Source organism: Phoca vitulina, unplaced genomic scaffold (genome assembly GCF_004348235.1).
Source record: "Phoca vitulina isolate PV1807 unplaced genomic scaffold, GSC_HSeal_1.0 scaffold20, whole genome shotgun sequence".
Taxonomy (NCBI): domain Eukaryota; kingdom Metazoa; phylum Chordata; class Mammalia; order Carnivora; family Phocidae; genus Phoca; species Phoca vitulina.
In genome coordinates, this window is record NW_022589723.1 from 3,484,765 (window position 1) to 3,503,608 (window position 18,844).

At 40.9% G+C, this 18,844-nt stretch overlaps 1 protein-coding gene and 1 pseudogene across 5 annotated transcripts in view; both read left to right on the top strand.

Moving 5' to 3' along the window:
- The window catches only part of FMN1 (formin 1), a 418,828-nt gene that overhangs the window by 241,814 nt on the left and 158,170 nt on the right, over window positions 1-18,844 (top strand). The gene's annotated exons all lie outside the window — the stretch shown is intronic.
- Window positions 8,639-8,810, top strand: LOC116640865 (annotated as a pseudogene).

The following is an 18,844-nucleotide window of genomic DNA, read 5'->3' on the forward strand; positions in this document are numbered from 1 at the left end:
TCATTTATGCTGCATTCAGGCCCTTTTCTAAGACTATGACATGGGCTGGAGCTAGACAGGGATTTGAGGATGGGTGCAGATGCAGTGACCCCTCTGGCCTCCACTTCTGAGCTAGAAGTATGTGAGGATATAATAAGAATAGGCAAAGATCTGATATGTGCATTTAAGTCACAAAAATCAGGCCGCTGGATGCGTTCGCAGCTGAACTCATAAATGCTTTGCAAAGTGCACACAGCTCCAACATACACAAAGGTCGTGTGTTCGCACAGGGACATGCTTAATGTGGACAGAAATAAGTCTTAAGAACCTTGCATTTAGGTTATGTGTATCAAGTGAAGATGACAAGGATTTCAATAGCGATGATAATAGTTAATGCTAAGTACGTGGTTTTGGGTTGAGTACTTGGCATGTATTAACTTATCTAATCGACACAAGAACCCAGTAAGATGGTTACTGCTATTTTTTTTTTTTTTTAAGATTTTATTTATTTGACAGAGAGAGAGACAGCGAGAGCAGGAACACAAGCAGGGGGAGCGGGAGAGGGAGAAACAGGCTTCCCGCCGAGCAGGGAGCCCGATGCAGGGCTCGATCCCAGGACCCCTGGATCATGACCCGAGCCGAAGGCAGACATTTAACGACTGAGCCACCCAGGCGCCCCAGATGGTTACTGCTATTATTCCCATTTCATAAGTGAGGAAGCTTCAGCCTAGAGGGGTTACATGACTTGCCCACCATTGCACAGAAGTGGTAAGGAAATGGATCTAACAACAACCCCAGAGCTTGTGCTCTTAATTACTTGACAAACGGTCTGTTGGACTCAGTTTAACTACAAGTCCTGGCTTGAAGTATACTTCAAGGCTGAATATTCCTTGGTCATTGTTTAGTGAAAGAAGCACTAGCTTTGGTGTCAGTAGACCTGGTTTCTACTTCTGGCTCTGACCTTAGCCAACTATTGAATCTTGGGCAAGTTCTTTAAATTCTCTGGCTCTCAGGTCTCATCTGTCAAAAAGACGTAAACTTTAATTAGATGAATTACAACGATCTGGTCATCACTTCCACCTTGCAAATAGGGGCACTCAAGATCCACCAACTTCCACTTTACTTATTAGAGAGAAGATAGACAAGGGAATTACATGTGAACCAACATCTCCATACTCAGCCCCAGGCACCATCTGAAGATCGAGCTGCTTGACACCATCACACCATGTTGTAAGAGTCATAGATATGTGGGAGCTCAGGGGATAATTGTCGGTAACCCCCAATCTTAAGAGACACAAATGGACCGGAGAATTCTCTTAAAATAAACCAAGTTTTTTTTATGTACTGGGGTACTGACAGACTGGGAATATGATGGGGGAAGATCGCAACGAAGAGGCGCCAGAGATCTTGTCTTCAAGGTGAGTAGTTAGCAATTGCGGTGTGTCCAGTCACGTAACATCTCCGGCCTTAGTTTCTGTAACTGTCACGGCATCCAAAGTGGATGTGTTTAAAGATGCTTTCCAGATGCAGAATATCAGATCATATCTGTGTGAACACCTTCACACACACATTTTACAACTGAGTATAGGCAAGTGTGTGAGTAGAAAGAAACTGCAAAATCGGACCTTGCTTGGTCAGTGAGGAACGTGGGATATAACGCAAACCAGCCTCACATCACAGTTTTCTTCCTTCAAAGATGCCATGTTTCCCTTCTCATACTTGTCTCTACTTAACAAAAAATGCATTTGGCAGCATCAGCCTTTGGTCAGACTGGCCAGCCCCCATCAGCTGGTATGGCTTCACCATCCTCTCCTCCTCCGTCTTTCAGAGTTTCCAGGGTCCAGAGGCCAGCTAAGAGTTCAGGTTACACCAGACAAAGCTGTCCACGTGTTTCTTAGGACAGTCTGGCTTGACCCCACTACTATGGCCACGCTTCCAATTTTTGATAAAATACCTTTTGGCCCAGAGCTTGATTTCAGTTAGGCCTGACCTGATTTCTCTCCAGCTGAGGCTAATTTGCATGGCTGTAAACACGGGCCTTACAAAGCTCACCAACTGTGATAAAAGCAAAGGAAACCTGAGACCACTGGAAACTCCAAAACCCGCCTTCAGTATCTGAGCCTGACTCTGAGTCACGCCTCAGCCCGGGAGGCTGCCAGCATGCCGCAGCTAAAGAAATGTTATTCTGATTGATCTGATTAGGGCAGCAAGGTTAGCCATGGTCAATTTACAAAGACAGTATGAGAAGAAATCATGTGTGTAGCCATGTTATGGGTCAGCGAGACCCCTGCCAGAAGTTATGAAAAGCCACAGCTTTGCCAGGACCATTATCAGATCTCCTGGGTGGGGTACAAATGAGATTGGAAGGTTAGGGGCCCCTCCAGTGGGATGAATGACAAAAGGGATTGGGCTGAGAGGAGCTAGTGAATCATGCTTGCTTCCAGCTGGATTCCTTAGCTGCCAAGCCCCTTACATGTGAGTGGGAGAGCCTGGGAGTTCCCCAGTGCAGTGTGAGGAGGACTGTCCTAGCTCCTCATTGCAATGGAAAGGAGAGGGTGGACAGACTCATTGGAGAAGAACATGAGGCTCTAGATTGACCCACCGAAGCAGCCAGATGGAACCTATTGGGCATTCCGATCCCTTCCTCCACCCAAGAGTGGTTTAATTGGGATCTGGCTCCAGGCTCTGGTTACTAAATAACCTGAGTTTTAGTGTTTTCATTTTCATTAATTAGCTTTTATGCTAGGTACCTTATTAGTCAATTAGGCATTTTGCATGCGCAAAATATCCTAGGAGGTGAGAAGGGGGTCTTTAAAAATAATTTAGAGCTGCAAGTACCAGGGGGTTAATTCATGACCTAATTATCACATCACTTTTTACTCTCTCGCAGACTCTTGTACAACTTCCTTAGTTTACAGCAAGCACAAAAACTAACTTTTAAACTTTGCTTTCAAATGGTTATTGCATTCATACTGATTTTGAGGATTTTGGATCCTCCTCTCTGGGTGTGGTTCTCTTCTTCCCTGTCCAATTTAGGAACATCAGTGTTACAACACTGGGATAAGGTGCATTAATTAACAAAGAAAGATTTATTTAAAATGTAGCCAACTGAAAGCCACATTACTTGAGCTGGGGCTCATTATAGATAGTTCACTCTGTACTATAATCATCTTACTAATGGAAAAAATTAGACATTGAGATGGTTGCTTAGAGAAGAATGTGATTCAGAATGTAGCAGCAAAATGTCTAAAGCATACGATGTTTAGACTGATTTAGTAAGACCTTGGAGAAACTGGACCATGCAATGTCTTTGTTGTGGATTACGTCCCCTCTTGGGGTGTGGCGATATCCAGACAACTCAGCCCTATGGGACACAGCCATTCATTTGCCACCAAAGGAAGGGGTAAGCCTCTGAGGCTGAAGGTCCATGTGGAAGGAGATAGGTACAGACTCCCGCACTGGTCTGCGAGTCCTGTCAGCTGAGATCTTGGGGTTTGTCCCGGAGCCACCAAGAAGCCAGGAGCAAGGCTGTCGTAGAGGCCTGAGCTCCAGGCCTCCGAGCAACTGTTTCCTCTAGTACACCCAGTGCACCGAGAGTCACAACTAGTCTGAGGATGGAAGGGCGTAGTGTAGTAGTTCAACATGGGTTTCTTTCTGACTCATCACTGTGTTCATGGGACAAGGCTGTTCATCCCTCTAAGGCTCCTCCATACAGTTTCCTCATCTGCAAAGTGAGAATAATAATAGTATCTACTTCAAAGGGTGACTATGAGAATTAAAATAATCTCTGTGTTTAGCTTGGTGCCTGGTGCAGAAATGTTTGCTGCTGCCGCCATACTCTTGGCACCATCATCATTACCATGAGGAGTAGGAATAAGAACAATGAGAATCCTCTAGTGTCACCCCCAAGGAGAACAGAAGGTTGGACTCAACCAGAGGCCCCATTTCTCCTTCAGTCATGGCTTCTGAGCCCACGGAGAGCTACAGGATGTCCCTTTTACTCTGTCCTTTCTTTGCGTGTCCCATGGGGACACAACTATATCATTTTTTAAAAAATGCATTTAAGCTGGATGCTCAGAGATGAATGTCCTCGAGGTGTGCCAAGAGAAAACAATGCAATAGAACAAAAAGGTAACAAAATGTGTCTCCATTTGCTAGAACTATTTTTGTTTCGCTTTCATGGGAATCTGTGTTTGTGATACCATTTTAAATATGGCAGCTGCTGGCGGGGACGTAGGTGGCCTCCTGGAATCCTTTCAGAGCATGATAAGCTACAAATAAATATAAACACATCTACAATGGCTGATTTGGGTGATGATGGAATTCAAAGTATGATATTTTAGGTTGGTTTCCATATTAATGAAATAGACTGAATTAGCTATTATACTTTATTTAAATTTTCATCAGCATCATACATGGATATAATTTTAAGACTTAAGCGATATTACGGGGGCGCCTGGGTGGCTCAGTCAGTTAAGCGTCCAACTCATGATTTCGGCTCAGGTTGTGATCTCGGGGTTGTGCGATTGAGCCCCACATCTGGCTGCATGCTGGTCAGGGAGGCTGCTTAAGATTCTCTCTCTCCCTCTCCCCCTCCACCCCTTCTCTCTTTTTCCCTCTCAAAAAAAAAAAAGAGAGAGAGGGAAAGAGAGAGTTAAGGAGTATTAAAAGACTTAAGAAAATGAAAAGGTCCTCTGTCAACAAATTTCAACAAATTCAAGCAATTTTTCATACAGACCACATTCTCTAATCAAACTGAAATTATATATAAAAAACAGAAAGATAAATATGTCAATAACAAAAACCTCCTTGCCTTTTAAAATTTATATTCATACTGTAAATAACTCATAGATTAAGAAAGAAGTTATAATGGGACTCAGAGAAAACTTTTTTTAAATTTAAATTCAATTAATTAACATATAATGTATTGGTTTCAGAGGTAGAGGTCGGTGATTCATCAGTCTTATATAATACCCAGTGCTCATTTCTGCTTACTGAGTGATGGACAGTAAGCAGAAAACACTTTAAACTCAAAAAATAGGGCACCTGGGTGGCTCAGTCGGTTAAGCGTCTGCCTTCAGCTCGGGTCATGATCCTGGGGTCCTGGGATCGAGCCCCGCATTGGGCTCCCTGCTCGGCGGAGAGCCTGCTTCTCCTTCTACCTCTGCCTACTTGTGCTCTCTCTCTATCTCTCTGTCAAATAAATAAATAAAATCTTTAAAAAAAAAAAAAAAAACTCAAAAAATAAAAATATTGTTTATCAAGACTCCTAGGATGTAACTAAATGTATGGTTATGAATGTTTATATTAGGGGAAAAAAAGGTCAAAAAAAAAGTTAGCTTCCAAAATTAATAGCTAAAAAAACCCAAAAAACAAAGAAAATAGAAAAAAATGTTAGGTTAAAAGATAAGAGAAGCCATTTTTTTTAGGTCAAATGTGATCAAATATTTACAGTTTCATGTGATTCAACCAAATACAGTTTAAAAGATGAGAATGGGAATTAAAAAAAAATTTTAAAACATAGTACAAAAGATCAATAAAGTTAAAAGTTTGTTCTTTGAAAACAATAAAATTCACACACTTTTGGCAGGATTGAGCAAAACAAACATATATAAAAATATTAGGAAGGTAAAAGTGAATATAACTGCAAGATGCAAAAGAAATGTACAAGATAAATGAGAATACCATGAGTAAACTTTTGCCAATTAAAGAACATGAAATAAAAAACATGAAATAAACAACTTCCTAGAAAAATATGAATTACCAAATCTGAGCCCAGGAGAAACAGAACACCTGAATGCCTATAACTACTAAGGAAATTCGATCAGTGGTTTAAAATCTTCCCACAAAGTACCAGATGGTTTGATTACACCAAATATTTCCTTCTTACACAAAATGCTTTAGAGACTAGAAAATGATGTTACACTCGGAGCTGGCATATAGTCTTTTTTTTTTTTAAAGATTTAATTTATTTATTTGACAGAGAGAGACACAGCAAGAGAGGGAACACAAGCAGGGGGAGTGGGAGAGGGAGAAGCAGGCTCCCCGCGGAGCAGGGAGCCCGATGCGGGGCTCCATCCCAGGACCCTGGGATCATGACCTGAGCCGAAGGCAGACGCTTAACCGACTGAGCCACCCAGGCGCCCGGTATATAGTCTTGATAGCACCATCAGACAAGGACAGGAAGTACAGAAACAATACAGTCTAGTTTCTCTAATATAGATGTGAAGATCCTAAACAGAGGATTAGCTAATTAAATCCAGCAATGGATAAAAATTACTGTATTGAAGGCATTAAAGTAGACCTAAAATAAAAGGAGAGCTATTCTGTTTATGAATAGGAAAACCAGTATTATAAAGATGTCAGTTAACCCCAGGTTGATTTCTAGTTTCATAGTAATTCTGATCAAAATCTAAATAGGATTATTTGGAATTTGAAAAACTTATTCTAAAAATTTGTATGGAAGAGCAGAGGTTCAAAAATAACCTTACAGAAACAACCTTAAATGTGATGATTAGTAAAAAAGTCCCCCCCAAAAAAATTATTCCATTGATCTGAAGTTAAACACATGAAAATCTAAGGAATTTTATGGAATCACATATCTGTGGCAAAACTATTTTTTTAAGCAAAGGAATAACAAACAAAGTTGAGAAAAAAAATCTGAAAAAGAAAAATCAGGAGGATACTTATTCTACCTCATGTCAAGAAAAATAAAGTAAGGTAAGTATGGTATGGTACTAATTGGCACAGAAAACAACAAAACAAAGATTAATAGAGTTGAGGGTTCAGCAGCAAGATCAATGTATTACATGCAAACTAATATATGCTAAACATGGTATCTCAGATCAGTGGGTAAAATTGACTCTTAAAAAATATTTTAAAAATTGAATATATATATATATGGCCCAAAGGAAAGAAAAAAGATCCCTCCCTCATATCATGAATAAAAATCCATTCCAGATGTATCAAGTACATGAAAGGGAAAAGTTAATAGTTTTTAAAAAAGAATATAGGAGCCTATGTTTTAACCTTACATGGAAAAGACACAAAAAGTATAAATCAAATAAGAAACAATGTACATTAAAATAAAAAACTCTAGTTCATCAAAAGATAGCACAAAGAATATGAAAAGATAAGCCACAAGCTTGAGGAAGACATTCATAACATATAACTGAAGAAGAATTACTCTCCGTGTTACATACAGAATTTTTACTGATCAATAATAAGTTGGTCACCTTCTATTAGAAAGATAGGCAAAAGACATGAAGAGGCTTGTCATGGAATGAATGGTCAATAAACATGTGAAGAGATAATCAACAAGTCAGAACTAGGAAATGCAGAGATCTCATTTTAGACCCACCAGCTTGGCAAAAATTAATAAGTATAACTGAAATATCGGGAGGGTATGGAATGGTAGGAGTTCTCATTGTACTAACTGGGAGGTCAGTTGCTCCATATACTTGGAAAGCAATTTGGCTTTACCTAGTTCATATGAACATGTGTATACCCTCTGTTCAAACTTCTGCACATTTGTACCAGAAGACTCATATGAGAATGTTTGTGAAAGCTTTGTTTATAATAGCAAAAATCTGAAAATGACACTGTTATTAGAGTAGACAAATGGACTGAGGTCAAGTCACGGAACAGAATACTATACAGCTTTGGGGCGCCTGGGTGGCTCAGTCGTTAAGCGTCTGCCTTCGGCTCAGGTCATGATCCCAGGGTCCTGGGATCGAGCCCCACGTCGGGCTCCCTGCTCAGCGGGAAGCCTGCTTCTCCCTCTCCCACTCCCCCTGCTTGTGTTCCTGCTCTCGCTGTCTCTCTCTCTGTCAAATAAATAAATAAAATCTTTAAAAAAAAAATACTATACAGCTTTGAAAGAGAGTTAGCTATCGCTCCATGCATTCACATAGATGATTTTTAAATGAGATGTCAAGTGAAAAAAGTCATGAATGATTCCATTTGTCTGAAGGTCAAAAATGTGAAAGCCTACAAAGTTGATGGAATCATACATTTGTGACAAAATGATTTTTATAAAAAAAATAAAAGCAAGGGAATAATAAACATAAAATCAGAAGAGTGGGTCCTTTGGAGGAAGATTTGGGGAAGCTAGAGGGCTTCCAAAGGTATTAGTAGTTCTCACTTTCTTAGTCACTAGGGACTTCCTATTGTGATAGACAAAGATTTTTGTATTTCAGAATTATATTTTAATTTATAAAAGTTCATTTTACTTCTTTTTTAAAAGAATCCAATTATCTTCTTGAGTTCATAATTTATAAATTCATAAATTATAGTTTCTTTACATATTTCTTTTGCTTACTACTTTCTTTCTGTTCCATCTTCCAAGTTCCTTTTTAATATTTTTTTTGTTCTGACATCTGTATTTCAAGTTCGAGGATTTTCCAAATAGTTGGTGACCGTTGGCTGCTATATCATATATAAGATTGAGGCAAGATAAACCTGCATGGAAGCGCAGTAGAAACGGACAAGGTTTGCCCATTGGTGGGTCTCACCGTGGGGTAAACAGTTGCAGACCAGCCATTTATTTCAGTTGGGAGTTTGTCTTTGCTTTTATTTTGTTTTATTTTTTATTATTTTTTTTATTATGTTATGTTAATCACCATACATTACATCATTAGTTTTTGAGGTAGTGTTCCATGACTCTATACTTTCAGGGATCATTTCTACAGTTTGTTATTTTATTTTATATAAAGATTTTATTTATTTGAGGGGGGGAGGGGCAAAGGGAGAGGGAGAAGCAGGGTCCCCACTGAGCAGGGAGCCCAACTCAGGACTCGATCCCAGGACCCTGGGATCATGACCTGAGCTGAAGACAGACACTTAACCAACAGAGCCACCCAGGGGGCCCCTTGTCTTTGCTTTTAGACTGATCTGTTTTTCCAGATGGATTTCTCCAGGCACTTGATTGGGGCTGGGGAGTGGTGCATCAGCCTGACTGCTAGCATTCTAACAGAGAGGCTAAGAAAGGATGTGGAATTTCAATAATTACTCCATTCCACTACAAGACCTCCACCCCCCTGTCTGCTCTGCCTGGTGTCCATGAACCCCAAGTCTGTCTGGTTGAATTTCTCTAGAAACTGTATTTCCTGAGCATATAGGTGAGATTATACACCTGGCACCTAATTGCACTATATACCAACTTTTAAATCATCCCTTATTTTTGGCTCCCTGCCTCACTGTTGCCTTCCCAAGCACATGATCCCTCTAATGTGTACGTGTCCAAGGTTCTCCCTTGCCCAGCAGACAATGAGATTTGTCCTTCCATAGTGCCATGGAATTTACCACTCTTTCAACTACTTCTGCCTTCACATTTTCTGTTTTGAAATTGCAGGGGGTCTACTAATTTCACTGAAGATAGATTTTGGTTTTGAAACTCAGTCCCATTATTTGGGGCTGGTTGTATAGGAGAAAAGGAAGTGAAAGACCTTTCCTCTGCTACCCGACAACTCAAACGCATCTTGATTTTCACATTTTAGAGGCTATTGCCTTGTTGCAACACAGGTGATGGGGCATGTACATCCTTGTAGGAATGAGATGTGTTTCAAGGGAAAGCACACAGGACAAGTAGTCAGACGTGTGCTGACTCTGGGCAAATCACCTACTGTGTGCCTTTTGCACTTGTGCTCTTAGGAGGTGATTCGTCCATATGAAAACCTCAGGGTACTTACGCTGATGACTCTAGTCAGGCTGGAGGTAAGGGCTCACTCTTCATGAATGATAGTAAATATTTTGGATTGCTCTGTTATCCCATTCCCATGGACGCCTGAAGGGTAGCATACAGTGTGTGCTCGCTGGATGCGCAGTGAATGCGAGGAGGATGATAAAGACTAATTACTAACTGGGGAAATGTGCTGGGTTATGTAGCATCAGCCCTGACAGAATCTCCTAGCAGTTTTAAAGTACATATACACAGTGCTCTTTCATCTTTCCTCCCTTGTTAGAATTCCCTGGAATCCTCGTGTCATGGTTCTAGAACGAACTCAGTGAGCCTACTAGAAGTGGTGTGATACTTACGTCTCCTGTTCTAGGTGAAGCTTGTCCATAAAAGGGAAAACTAAAGTTGCCTCAGGCGTCCTTAAAGAAGGGAACGTTCCCCTTTGGCTTTTGCCCCAGATTTTGCCTCCTGATGGCTCAAGGCCTGAAGCTAGGAGAGCCCACTGTCACTAGCTCTTCACCGTCCGAGCAGGAGTGGGAAAGAGCCAGGTAATTTGCATCGTGGTACACTCTGAATCAAAGGCCATCCATCATTTCTGATATCTTGAATGCAGTGATTATCATATCAAAGACACACGATGACATTGAAGATAATAAGGTTCCTGTTGTCCATCATCACTACCCAGCTTGGAGTAATTATTAGCACGTGTTCTTCTCAAAAGCCTAACACTCTAAACTTTGGAGAGAAAAAGCCCTATCGGAGTCACCAAGAATATATAGGAGACTGGGTTCAGTGTTTTAATATTAAATGAGGAATATTGCTAAGACAGGGAGTCCCAAGGTCTTACAAACTTTATTATTTAGAATCCTTAAGAGGCTGGCATGGCTTATCTGTGTTGCTGGCCTTGGCCTTATGTAAGAAAGCAGTCATTCTTGACTGGGCACATACCTTCAGGAGACGGAGAGGGACAGGGGCACATTTCCAGCTGGTTAGTCCAAAAAACTCTGGGAATTGGGGATTGTATAAACATACATGCATATATGTCAGACATTGTGCTAAGTGCCAATGAGAGTGAACAACAGAATATGTTCATTTGAGGTCACCTGACTCCAGAGTGTGGCCCCTGGGGCAGCAGCATACGTATTACCTGGGAGCTTACTAGAAATATAAGGCCCTCAGGCCCTGTGTTAGTTTCCTGGGCCTTCCTCAACATACCGGGTGACTAAAAACAACATAAATTTATTGTCTCATAGTTCTGGAGACTAGGAGTCTGAAATCAAGGTATTGGAAAGAGCCATCCTCCCAGTGAAACCGGTAGGGGAATCCTTCACCTCTTCCCATCTGCTAGTGGCTTGCTGGCAGTCGTTGGCATTCCTTGGCATGCAGCATCGTAATTCCATTCTCTGCCTTTGTCATCACTTGGCATTCTCCCTCCGTGTCTCTGTGCCTTCCCATGGCCATCTTCTTATGAGGACACCAGCCACATTGGATTAGGGGCCCATCCGACTCCAGTGTGACCTCATCTGTGTTAATTACACCTGCAGTAACTCCATTTCCAAATAAGGTCACATTCGGAGGTATTGGAGATGAGGACTTCAACCTATCTTTTGTAAAAGGAATACAGTTCAGTCCCAAACTGAATCTTATTCCTAGTGGATGAGAATCTATATTTTTAACAGGGTCCCTGGTAATTCACATGCACACTAAACTTCTAGAGGATAGCCCACAAATTCTTAATTGCCTTATACTATAGACAGTTTTCTATAGGCAACTGCAGGCTTTGCCTACAGTTTGTAGAAGTATGTAGGATCCCCACCCCACGCAATCCCATGCAATTTAGGAATGACTGAAAGAAAGCTTTCACCCTTCTCCTCAGTGCTAGGTCCAGTGGGGAGAGAAGGGGAAGAGAAGGAACATTTCCTCTACTTGTTTTGATAGCCATGCAGATTGCTTGTTGGGATGGGATTTTAAAGTAGGATTATAAATACAGAAATTTAAAAACAATAAAACATGACTTAAAGCTCCATGCCTCTGGTATATCTTGAGTGGTGAGCCACTGTACTCCCAACCCTCCTAAAACAGAGAGTAAATAAATTCTCCACCCAGCTATTAAAGGCTGAGTTATACATATGGAATAAGTTCCTGGCCTTGGGAGGGTTTGAGCCATGATGGTTGGAGGCCACCTGAGGGCATGGAATTGAATTTTCTTGGGTTATCCTGTTGTTATTAATATCTGTCACAAAGAGAGTCCCTCTTCCGTCTCACTCTTGGACCACCGTAGCTTAGCATGCACACCATCAGTTTAAAAGGCAGTCTTGGACAGTTGGGCCTGTGTTTTGTTTTGGTTTGGTTTTATGTTTTACTAGAGGTTGGATCTCTTCATAGTCTCCTGTTTTCTTTTTTCATTTTCCTTCTGCCACATAGCCCTCTGTCTAGTTGCTTCTCCCCAGGTCAGCTGTCAGTGGCTTAGCATTGTTTCATGTTCATTACAGCCAAGCACCCCTGGAGGGGCCCTGAGCTCTCAGAGACGATAGGATGGTGTTTCTCACCTGTACCTCTGTGTGGCGGTCCTTTGGCCCAGCCTGAAGACAGGGCAATGAATGCACGGATGTCTCTTGGTCATTTTCTCTCCTGAATCTCTGATCAGTGGGAAAATGCATGTGATTTTGTTTTGACACAAAAACTTCCAAACCACCAGAATTATCTCCTGCCCATATTCCTGCCCCCCCTTCACCCCATGGTGCCCCCCACCCTGTCCCAGCCCCGGCCTTCACCTGCTGTGGTCTTCTCTCCATTTGCTTTCTGAACAGAATTCGCTGGTCTGAAAACCAATAAAAGGGCTTTTCTGTCTCATCAGTAAGGGTATGGGATGCCAAATATGTTCTCAGACGCAAGACAGGGTGACAATTCGCCTTTTCACATTTCTTGGTGAAAAGCCTAAATCCTTAAAGTAAACTTCATCTGAGCAATTTTATGTGTCCCCAAAAATAAGGCCATGGAAGAGATTCAGACCTAGCAGTCTGACAGAACAGTGAAGCTTAGTTTTCCTTGAAACATTTAGCGGGACAGATAATCAGGCTGTGTGTGGAAAGCTTATTTTAATGGCCTCATCAGGCCAGTTGACAGAGGCCACTACCCAGAAGCCTATCTGGCCATTGCTGACCCATCAGCTTGTTTGTACCAAGTCAGGTGACACTTCATAATATGGCACCATGGAGCCAGCCAACCGACTCCTCTGGCGGTGACGCCAAAGAGCGGCAGGGGTTAGAACACAGGAGACGGGACAAGGAACCTGAGTCAGCATTTATTTTCCTGGGCACCTGCCAAGAAACAATTGCATGTTTCCAAGGAAGCGCTCCCTCTCCCTGAGGAGAGAGAGAGAGCAAGATGATAGCCAGCTCTGGTCTTGCCGGTCCCCTCCAGCTGGCCCTTGCTCCTTGGCATCGGCTGGGAGGAGGAGTCGCTTACCTGTCTCATCTCCAGTCACTGCCACACTAGAAATGGCAGGGAGGGCACAAGAACAGAAAGCGGGATTGTGTCCGTTGTTTTGTCCCATGAATTTTTTTTTAAATTTTGTGTATAAGGCCTGCATCCATGGGGTATTATGCTTCATGGCCTTGTATTATCTTGTATCACTTCTTAGAATTCCCTTGGGAAATTCTCACTCTTTCTTCCAAATTAGATTTCTATTAATTATAAAGTAAGAATTTGCAGTTTGGTGCTGGAGGGGTTGCGAGTGGGTGACAGTTCAGTAAGGGAGCACTAAAGCTAAGGGTTCCATGTTATACCCTATCTCGTCCGCAGAAGATGCTGCTCTCCAATCCAGCTGGTCGGGACGCCACACGAATTTATATTTGTGATTTGGACGTATCCAGAGCAGGTTTTCAGCTTGACTATCAGAGCTTGTAGCCTGTAGGATAGGTTCATCAATTTCTAGGTCTCTAACGTAGGGTTCTGTCTGCCTACCAGCTTAGTCCACAAGAATCTCTTTGAGGTAAATGCAACAGTCCTTATGAAAGCACCTGGATCCCTTTGGCAGCCAGTGGCTTAGAAAAGCAAGGGATTCCTGTCGATGAGACAAGCTGCCTTTTTATTAGTAGTGCATGGGCTTTATACCAGCCTCTTAATGTCTGTGGTTTTGCCAAAGAATGGCGGTCAGTGAGTACTGATATGAAGCATAAGCCAAAGATCACCAGTCTGAGGGCACAAAAATAGAAATAATGTTTTTTTAGAATTTTGCTTTGGAGAGGCAGATTGTCTCCTTCCTGCGTACTCTCCGCCGTCTTCAGTTTCCTTGAGAGAGGCAAACCACGGACTCATTTCTTCTAGAGTCGAACATGACTCACGCATGGATATTTGAAATATATCCTTGTCACGTAAGGAAATATCTGCCCATATCTGTGGATCCTTCATTTATTTGTTTGTTTTTGGTGGAGGGAGGATGATTCAGGTAGGAAAGGCTTTATGTCTTTATTTGCCTAAAGTGCCCGGGAGATGTTTGTTGGCAATAACATATGTGGCTGTATTTAACTAGATATGGCGCCTGTTCTATGATAAAACCAACTTCACTGAAGATGGGAATCTTATGACTGAAACGGAGAAATTTCAAATGTGAGGACTAAGCCAAAGAACAGAGTACCTACCTGATCTGGCATAGGTTTGATTGTGTTTGATGTCCAGTGAAGGTGTAGGTGGAGAAATTCATCATCTTCAGTTTCAGACAGGGAAGGCTCCCTGGAAGAACAAGGCTTCTGTAATTCTCTTAATTTTGTAGCTCTGCCGAATTCACTTGGCCAAGTATGCTTCCAGCATTCATGGTCTATTCAGACCATTTATTTTTATTTTTACTTCTGGCCACGTCTGCCAAGCTCGGGCAGAAAGCTGAAATATATGTGGATTTTATGTAGATGTGAAAAATCCCACTGGGCCTGGCAGGAGTTCTTTCTCAGTCTGTCTGGCAAGACTTTTCTAGCTGAGTAGTCAGGGTGTGTTTTTTTTCCAGTGTAGCAAATCTGTCTTCCCATTTCTGTCTTAATTCTTATTCAAAGAGGCAGGTTCTTCTAAAAATCCGCATATGTAAGAAATAATAATCATTTGGATACACCAGCTCAAGGTGCAGGATTAGGCAGTGTGGGACGTTGGCCTGCCTATCCCCTCTCTGAAAGGCATTGCAAGAGCTCCTTAGGCAACGTAATAGTACGCATGTGTGACTGCCCTAATCCAGCATGCGACGGGGGTCTAGAAAGGCTTCGCCTTAAACTAGGCATGTCTAATAGGGTTTAACGCAACCTGTGAATTTGCCCCTGCACAAGGTCAGCTTGTAGGTCAGTGGAATGCTGCACAAATTGCATTCTCCTCCAGACTGTAATTATACCTAGGAGAAAGCTATGTGCTGCCAAGTTCAGCTGACTCCAGATAAGACCAAGATAAACTGAGGGCTTGCTAACATTTCTTAAAAACTGATTTTCAAAGATTTGATAGAAAGCATCTCTTGTTTAAAAAAAATAATAAATGACCGTCTTAAGGTTTGTGAAGGAGCTTTGTGTAGACGATGGTGAGACCAGCTATTGTCTGCCTTCCCTGGGAGCAAAAAAAAGATTATTTGAAATGGAAGCGTGAGGAATTTGAGTCAGACATTAAGTCAAACTCTCTGGTGCCAAAAGTTACTTAATACTAGAAAATGATTTTGAGGATTATGACAAATCAAGTAATATGTACATGAGGATAAAGAAGAAAGAAAAATGGGCATTGAGAGTAGTCATAGAATAGGAATAGGATTAAAAGTTTAGGCTGTGTTTGATGAGAGAAAATGGCTCTAAATATGTGTGCATTGTATGAAGATAACCTTAATAATTTCTGAAAGTATGACCTCCTTGTAAAGTAAGGTCCATCTTTAATTTCTGGGCTTACCCAAAGGCAGAAGTTTAAGTTAGACAACATTTGCAAATTTCTTCAATGCTAAGGGTAAATGATCCCCAAGCCCACTTCAACTAGTGTATGCACTGCATGAGCAGACTTTTACAGGTACTCATACTGTCTCATAAATATTCTCCGAAGTATCTTTCTTGAACAGCATGGGGTAGGCACTGATTTCCTAAGAGCCTGCCTGGGGAGGAAGTCACATCGGGAACTTCAAGGCATCGTTCTGCCTACTGGCTCCACGTACACATGGAAAACCGTTTGTTTGACGCTCACATTATGAAGCTATGGACTAATAAAGTCGGGAAGCCTACCAGTATCCACAATCAAATGCAGTGCCTTGGCTTCAAGGTTGTCGGCCATCTGAAAGCCCCTGCTGCTTATTTGTCCTAATGCCTGGAAGAGCCAGTAGTCGTGCAGGATGGAAAGAGTCCCTCTCTATATGGCTAAGCACAACATGATTCACGGTGGCGTTTAGTGGCTCATGGTCTGCAGAGCTTATCATCTCTCAAATCTCCTTCACGGAATAGTTTTCTGAACGTGCGACCTGGATTTTTGTTTCAGGAGAAGGGCACTGAATGTCACTTTGGGGAGCTTCAGGTTACCCAGAGGAAGACTGGGTCCCAAACAGCCACCTCCTTCAAAACCCCCATTTTCAGTGAGTCCTGCCTCATATACGAAGGGCATGTACAGAGGGTCATATAAGAGGAACAATTAGAATCTCTTTATATTCCACTGGTCCCTGTTAATAACTCCCTTGTATCAGACTTATTTATAGGAGTTTCCCCTTTAAACTAGTCTTTGAACTCCCACTGAACAATGATATATATATATATATATTAATCTTTACACCCTTTGCAGTAGTACACCAACACAGGAGTTTGCATGTTGGAGTTTTGTTGAATTGGACAGACTACATTTCAGCATTGATGTAAGGATGAGTCAGGGAAGGTCTAGAAATAGAAGGCTGGTCTCCTGACTTTTCTCTTAACAACTAGTTGCCAGACTATGATGCTGATGACTTTTCATAGCTGGCCAAGAGGCTGTGGCAGCTCAGCATGCTAAAGCTAAAAGGGGAAAGGACCACTGTATTTATGGCTGTAGTCCTTAGTTGTACTTGTATTTCTACTTAGATTGTTACATTGTTGGGAACCTTTGACTTGGGCCAGACAACTTTTAAAAATTGTTAAAATGGCACAGGATAATAACAACCAGCAGGCTTAAAGAATGGGTTGGTGCTGATGAATTAAATTGTTTAATGAATAAATGTTTCGATAAAACTTTTGTATTTTAAATCCTGTGGCTATTTTTAAAAATGTATCAGTTTAATTTCCTACTATGCAAAGGGCAATGAAATATCTGACAACCTCAGGAACATTAAGGTTCTAAAAATTTTCCAGATAATCATTATGGTTACCAGTCCACGCTTTTCAGTAATACAAATATGGAAGGAGTAGATCATTGAGTTTGCTTTCTTCCAAGCCCAGGATATATTAGAGAAGCTAGTGGATGGGGGAGAATAAACACCTAATAGTAGTTTATCTTCTTGTCATGTGTTCTTTCTCTTTAGAGAAGAATTTTTGAAGTTCCCTTTATCCATCTAGGAGTTACCTTACCAAGAATGCATATAGTGCAATAAAAGAAAAACAAGGGAAATTTTCAGTTAATAGAGGGTTCTATACAAATTGGACCTGGTTATTTGAAACTTGAGCATGATTCTAAAAAGTTATTTTAAAAACAATGTTATAATTATTGGTTGATAACCAGATGATCATCTTTAAGAAAAAAAAAATCTTTTAGCATGTTCTAAATCTTTGTTCTCCTTTCTTCTCTTTATTTTCTCCATGAGCTTTCTTTACTCTTCTTCCCTCCTTGAGATTTTCTTCCTAGCTACTCTGCTATGAAGGTAAATGCCTCTGATAACAGGTGTATATCTGAGTAAGCAGTTATGAGATTTGATCACAAATATCAAAAGGAGAACGAAGTGTTGGGTTAGCAGAACAAAGTGTTCTATTTTTGTGTCTCTTGCTTTAATGCCCTACCAATGAAGTGACTACACTTACTTTATAGGCCTCGTGAGCATGAATTATCATTCTCTCTGGAAATCTAAAGGAATAAAAGTTTACAGTATCCTGGTGCTCACTGCCCCCAGTTCACAACTGTCCATTTGGACTGGCTTGTGTGCAGAGCTAGCCTAATACTTAGTGCAAGGTAGGGGTACAGTGAAAGGTAGTTCTCAACCCTCTTCTTCCCTTAAAAAATGCCTCCTCTCCACAGTAATCTCTGTGTAAATCTCTTTCTTTTTGCTCTTCAGCTCTATCCTTATTTAAATTTCTTTCTCCGTATCAGCCTATTAGATCTAGTAATTGGAAAACATAGTAAAAAGGGTACAAAGACAATCCTCAAGAACATGTAGCCAATAACCAAATGTTTAACCTTACTATTAAATCATTAGCAATGTAGAATAGTGAAAAAACATTTTATCTATCACATTGGCCAAAATTTTAAACTGATAATACCCGGAGCATGAGGAACTAGGAAAACAGTCACTCTCCAATACTTGTCAGGAGTGTAAATTGGTAGCATCTATTAGAAACAGTTTGGCAATATCTATCAAAATTAAAAATAGACATGTTGTTTGAACAACTTCTGTAAATCTATTCTGTAGAAATCTAAGCTTGAGTGACTAAGAATACATCTGTGTGGTTGCTCATTGCAGCATTGTTAATAATTGACAAATTTTGGAGAACTCCTGAGTGTCCATCAATAGAGGAATACTTATATTTATTTATATTTAAAGTATACTTAAAGTAGCTCTGCCTATACTGACAGGGAAGGTATCAGTAATATATTTATAAAACAAAAAGAATTATCCAGAACAAGGGGGAAAAGTTGCAGAACAAAATGTATTGTTTGTCATTTTTATAAAGCTAAAACCCTACACATATTTGGGCATACACACATGTTTAGATCTGGAAGGAGACAAACTCCCATTACTGGTGGCGATAACGGGGCAGTGGAATTGGGAGATGAGAGAATATTTCACCTTTTACTTTTTTGCATTCTTTATAGTTTATATTTTTTTATTACAGTAAGCATTTGTTGCTTTTGTAACTAAAAGTAACAAACTCACAAAAAGAGAATGGACAAAAATAACAGAACAAATATTTCTGTAAACTTGACAGCTCTCCAAAGACCAAACTTTACACTAATCTTCAGTCCCCAGCTCAATACCTGCCAAATGGGAGTAACTTGATGTGTGTGTTAAAT